Source organism: Octodon degus, unplaced genomic scaffold (assembly GCF_000260255.1).
Source record: "Octodon degus isolate 3935 unplaced genomic scaffold, OctDeg1.0 scaffold00005, whole genome shotgun sequence".
NCBI classification, from domain to species: domain Eukaryota; kingdom Metazoa; phylum Chordata; class Mammalia; order Rodentia; family Octodontidae; genus Octodon; species Octodon degus.
The window spans coordinates 9,688,019-9,694,210 of NW_004524581.1; the positions used below are offsets into that span (position 1 = coordinate 9,688,019).

The following is a 6,192-nucleotide window of genomic DNA, read 5'->3' on the forward strand; positions in this document are numbered from 1 at the left end:
TGTGGTGCTGGGGGACTGAACCGCGGTCCCTGATGCTTTTGCTAAGCTTGTTCTAAGTAGGTGCTTTAGACCACTGAGCCATCTCTCCAGCCCCCGATAGCCTAGTTTTAGAAAAACAGCTGTTATTTATTGAGCACCAAGATTCCAGACACTATGCCGGACCCTGGGAAGCCCTTCATCTCATTTAACCCTCATGGGATATAGCTCAGCAGGCATGAGCTCCAGTCTGGCAAGTGCAGGGTCCTGAGTTCAATCCCAGGTACTGCATCAAACCCAGTGTACACTTTAGAGAACCAAGATTGACATTAAATAATCAAGCCCAAACATAGCTAAGTGGCAAAGAACATATTGTCCCCAGCATGCCGTGTTCCCCATGCATTTGCTCTCTATTTCCTCTTGAGAGCAGCCCTGTGAGGTTGGCATCGATACCCACATTTCATAGATTAGAAAGCAATCCAGTAGACAGATGACGCTTTTAGACAGGAAGATTCCTGAGCATGAAGACCTCAGTTCTCTTTGAGTAAAAGTAGAATTTTAGGCCGGGTGTGGTGGCCCACACCTGAAATCCAGCCCTCTAGGAGTCAGACAGGAGAAGATGGCTCAGTGGAATAAGCACTTCCCTGGCAAGCGCAAGGGCCTGAGTTCAATCCCTGGTTCTGCAAGAAAAACAAACAAACAACCCAGTCTGAGCAGCTTGGTGACTTCGGGAGACTTGTCTCCTAAAAAAAATAAACAAAACTTAAAAAATGTATCTGAGAATAGCTCAGTATGAAGGTCTGGGTTCAACCTTCAATCCTAAAGAAAAAAACAGAAATTTAGCATAATTCCAACAACAGAACTAGTAAAATTAGGGCCAGTGGGATAGCTCAGCAATCTAAAGGACCTGCTTAGGCAAGCTCAGGCACCATGGATCCCCAGTACCACGTGGGGGCGGCTGAGCTGGCCACACACACACACACACACACACACACACACGAACTAGTAGAATTAATAAGATTGTGTGTGTGTGTGTGTGTGTGTGTGTGTGTGTGTGTGAAGCCATCATGCTTGTTTCTAACATTTACATGGAAAAATAAAACCAGTCATTTAAAAAATCTTTAAAAAAGAACTAGGGGGAATGGGGAGATGGCTCACTAGAATAAGTGCTTGCCTGCCTGAGTTCAATCCCCGGTTCCGCAAAAAAAAAAAAAAAAGAAAAGAAAGAAAGAAAAGAAAAGAACTAGGAGGGGAAAGCTAGCACAATCACATACAGCACTGCTCAGGCCCCTGCAATTACCAGACAGGTGCTTATTCCACTGAGCCATCTCCCCGGCCCCTCCACTTTTTTTAAAAAAACAAAACAACAGGTCCTCACTATGCAGTTCGGACTGGCCTTGTGCCCATTTTTGCAGCCCCCAGCCTGGTCTTGAATTTGCAGCGATCCTCCTGTCTCAGCCTCCCAATTGCTGGAATTACAGGCATGTGCCACCACACCAGGTTGAGCCTCCATATTATCTGAAGCTGGTGCACAAAAAGCCAGGCCAATGGAGCAGGACAAAGTACAGGAATCGATCCAGGCACATGCAGAAAGAAGCTAGCATGGCACCTGGCCCCGCAGCAGCCCTCAGTGGGCTGGGTGGACCAGTTCACTGCCTCTGCCCTGCTTACATCCTGCAGGCCATCTCATCAGCTATGGCCAAACCAGGTGCCTGGAGTCCATGGGGCAGGGCGTCTGCAGCCTGGAGGCGCAAGTCTTTCCCAGTCCCAGTAACATATGGGGTCCCTGGCTCTGAAGGGAGCCTGCTTGGAAAAGGAGGGGAAGTTCACACCTTGGCATGACTTGAGTGACTGGGGAAGAAGGAAGGACGAAGCACAGGGCAGAGGCTCACAGAACTGCAAACTCTGCTCACCAACTTGGGCTACCTGACAGACGCTCCACCCACCCTGTAAGCACCCCATAAGCAAAACACTCAGTGCTGTGCATGTAGAGCTGTTTTCCCAGTGTTCTCAGTAAATGTTCCTATTATATCTTAATTTTCAAAAAGATTGAGACAGCCTAGATGGTCAAAAATGTAATTGTGGGTGTGTGTTTTTTGTTTTTATTGTGTTGGTAGTATTGGAAATTGCCCCCAGAAAGTGGAGCTTTCCATTTTATTTATTTATTTATTTATTTATTTATTTCATTTTATTTTATTTTATTTATTTTTGGTGGAACCAGGGATTGAACTCAGGCCCTTGCACTTGCCAGGGAAGCACTTATTCTACCTAGCCATCCCATCTCCCCGGACCTTAATTTTTTAAATTTTGAACAGTCTTTTTCTTTTTAAATTGAGATAGTGTCTTCCTCTGCAGTCCAGGCTGGCCTTGAACTCACTCTGTAGCCCAGGCTGGCCTCAAATTCACAGAGCTCTTCCTGCCTCGCTGTCCTGTGTGCTAGGATTCCCGGCATGTGTCATCATGTCTGGCCTCCAGAGTCTTGTTATGTAATCCAGGTTCACCTCAAACTCACAACCCTGCCTCAGCTTCCTGAGTGCCTCTGGGATACAGGAGTGAGTAACTACATACAGCACATGGACAGTTTTAATTTTCGAACATTGGGTAAATGTCGAGTATTACCACGACCGCCCTCTTCCGCCGCCTTCCTGCCTTCTTCCCTCCCTGTGTACAGCTTCTGCCCTCTGTCTGGGGGCACTTCAGTGTCTTCCCCACCTGCTGCCCGGGACGTGGGCTAAGCGAAGTCTCAAGTCGGCCTTTTCTACACAGCTTCTCTCGTGTTTCGCCTCTGCTGTTATCCTTGCTATTATCACAGACCGCATGTGCTCACCAGCAGTATTTTTTTGGGTACTGGCTTTTTTGAGATATAATTCATGTACTATACAACTCACCCCCTCCCTTTTCAAGATTGGGTATTGAACACAGAACCTTCACACGGAGCCACATTCCCAGCCCTTTTAAAATTTTGTTCTGCTTTGTTTTGAGACAGGTCTTGCTGTGTAGTTCAGGTTGGCCTTAAGCCCCCCAGTGATCCTCCTGCCTCAGCCTCCCAAGTGCTGGGATTACAGGTGTATGTGCCACAGTGCCTGGCAAAATTCACCCATTTAGAGTGTAAAATTCAGTGTTTTAAAGTATATTCACAAATTTTTATGACCATAACTATCATCAATATGGGATATTTTCTCCATCACCTCCCTCTAAAAAAAACCTATTCCACTGACTCCAAGTCATCTCCCCTCACACTCTTCCCTCTTTGTCTCCATACTTTTGCCTGTTATAGAATTCATGTAAATAGAAACTATGCTACATGACCTTTTGTGTCTGGCTTCATTCCTTAACATCATGCTTTTCAGTTGTACTCCAGACCATGTAGTAGGACTTCATTCTTTCTGATGGATGAGCAACATACCACTGTGTGCATCTGTCACATTTTATTGATACATTTGTCAGTTGGTGGATTATTTAGAGTAGTTACATTCTTTAGCTGTTCTGAATAACATTATCACATGTGTACAGTTTTTATTTGAACATGTGCTCTCTTAGGTGTGTACCTAGGGGTATAATTGCTGGGCTGTCTACCTCTTAAGCATCTGAGCAATTGCTAGCTTTCAAAGTGGCTGTGCTATTTACATTTCCCCAGCAATATATGAGGCTCCAAATTCTTTTTTTTTTTTTTAAAGAATTATTTATTTATTTATTCATTCATTTATTTTGCTGTGTGGCCAGCTTAGCCCACCAGGGGGCGGGGCTGGCTGGCATGTGGTGCTGGGGGATTGAACCGCGGTCCCTGTGCTTTGCTTAGCTTAGCTTGTTCCAAGTAGGTGCTTTAGACCACTGAGCCATCTCACCAGCCCAAGGCTCCAAATTCTTCTACAATATTTTTATTGTGTGCTGTGATTTAGATTGGCAGTGTTCCCTGAAAGTCTCCTGTGTTCACAGGTAGGGCTTGCAGAAAGTGACTGGATCATGGGGGCTCTAGCTTCATCCAGCGGCTTGATGGGTCATCATTCGGTGGGGCTGTCTGGACCTCATGGAAACAGGAGGTGGAGCCTTGCGAAGGGAGCAGGGTTGGGGCCACAGCCAGAGGAGTCTGTGGTTCCCGCCCTTCCCTTCTGGCTGTTGGTTTCTCTCTTGGCTCCTGGCTCCCTTGTGGTACACAGCTCTGTAGAAGCAGCTTCCATGGACAGTAACGTCTGAAACAGTGAGTCACAATAAATCCTCCGTGGCAGGTGTTCTGTCCGCATGATGAAAAGCAGGTGAACACGTTCTCCCTTCACAGAGATCTGGAGGGCACAGTGTGCGCTTGGACGCCCCAGCCCTTAGCTCAGCCAGCACTGGGCCAGCCGGCAGCATGGCTGTTAGATGTCGGAAGCCCTGTCGAATCCAGCCTGCTGGTGGTGGCAGCTCAACAGGAGGCAGTGCTTAGAGCAGAGCAAGGAGGCCCCACAGGAGAAGTGCAGGCTTGGCTGGAATCCATCAAGCCTTCCCTCGCCATCTGGGCTGCTAGGAACACAGCCTCAGACTCCACTGCACTGGGCAGGTGCAGTCTCCGGGTGGGGCCTGGAGCTGGCCCCAGCAGGTGCTGCAGCTCATTCTGGGCCACACTGACGCCGCAGTACCACGGGTTTATAGCATTCTTTTGAGGGTTGATTAGGCTGCTAGAAGGGGAGAAGATACTTAATAGGCTAAGGGGTGTGTGTGTGTGTGTGTGTGTGTGTGTGTGACTGAGTGGCATCCCCAGCCCTTTCTGATTTTTACTTTGAGACAGGGTGTTAGTGGGGGTCCTTAAATGGGTACTGCACTGGGACTCCTGTTATTTTAATGAGAGCCACACCATGCGCCCTGCTAGGCTGTGGCTCTGGGGCTCTTGGTAGCCCACCACCTCGCCCTCTTCCCCACACTTTCTATTGCAAAGGAAGTGTGCAAATTAACTGCTAGGTCTGTCACAGTCCACCTTTTTAGACAGACCAGGGAATATTCTGAGCTACTCCTTCTCCTATCTGGGCTCTACACCCTCAACCTAATACTAACGGAGACTCTGTCTGTTCAAGGCTTCCAATAGTGACCTAGAAGCAGCCCAGGCCTCTCCCGAGTCACCAAGCTTTCTCCCCTTCAACGGGCAGTGCAACAGTTCTTCACATACAGGCCCTGGCTGCTTGCTTACTTTCTTCTCCCTCTTCTCTTCTTCCTCCCCCTTTCTTCTTCCTCCCCTTTGCCTCTTGCTCCCCCTCCTCCTTCCCCTTCTCCTGTTTCTCCCCCTCTTCCTCTTCCTCCTCTTTCATTTTTTTGTCTTTTTGCGACAGGGTCTCACTATGTAGCCCAGCCTGGCCTCAAACTCGGAGCAATCCTCCTGCCTCAGCCTCCCAAGTGCTGGGATTACAGGCCTGTGCCGCTATGCCCAGCCACTAGTCAGTTTTCTGAAGGACACTTTAGTATGGGTCAACATCTTTGTAAGAGTGCTTACCTGCATTCTACCTCTAGGAATTTATCTTCAGGGAAAAAGTCAGAGATAGCTTCCAAGATTTGTTTATAAAGATATCATTGACTGAAACCAGAGGAAACTGGAAATGAACCAAAAGGTAAACTATGGAAGGTTGGTTAAATGAACTGTTGCATATTTTCATAATATAATTAATTGAGCCATTTTATATAGTATTGAATATCTTTAAATTTATTATCTATTTATTTGTTTTTTAAAACAGGGTCTCACTATATAGTTCAGGCTGGTCTTGAATTCACTAGGTAGCCTAGGCTGGCCTTGATCTCATAAACACCCTCCTACCACAGCCTCTGTCTTAGTTTCTTCTTCCTCATTGCTGGAACAAAATACTCAACACCCCAAATTAAGGAAGGAAAGGTTTATTTAGCTCACAGTTAGTGGAGGTTTCAGTCCATACTCAGTTGGCTCCCAGGCAGAGTGGCACATGGCAGAGGGCAGCTGTTCATGGCCTCGGAAAACAGCAAAGAGCAAAGGGAGGGACAGCAGCTGTGACAGTTAGCAAGCCTCTCTTCCTTCCTTTTATTTGTATGTAGATTATCTGCCCCAGGGCAGGAGTAGCACGCATACCCATAATCCCAGCATTGGACAATGAATTAATCACAAACTCTAGAAGCTGCCCCATGACTGCATGAGGCCTTGGGGGGACACCTAGACACAAACCACAACAGCCTCTGAGTATTGAAATTATAGGCATGCACCTATAGCACAGCCAGCATACA

The 6,192-nt window shown here is 47.3% G+C and overlaps 1 long non-coding RNA gene across 1 annotated transcript in view; it reads right to left on the bottom strand.

The window, feature by feature from the left end:
- Window positions 1-3,834: 3,834 nt before the first annotated feature.
- LOC111818510 overlaps window positions 3,835-6,192 on the bottom strand; it is a 6,125-nt gene continuing 3,767 nt past the window's right edge. Inside the window, exons 2-3 of the long non-coding RNA XR_002822487.1 lie at window positions 5,438-5,534; window positions 3,835-4,166 (exon numbers count right to left, since the gene is read on the bottom strand). This is a non-coding gene — a long non-coding RNA (uncharacterized LOC111818510). The remainder of the gene's footprint in view (window positions 4,167-5,437; window positions 5,535-6,192) is intronic.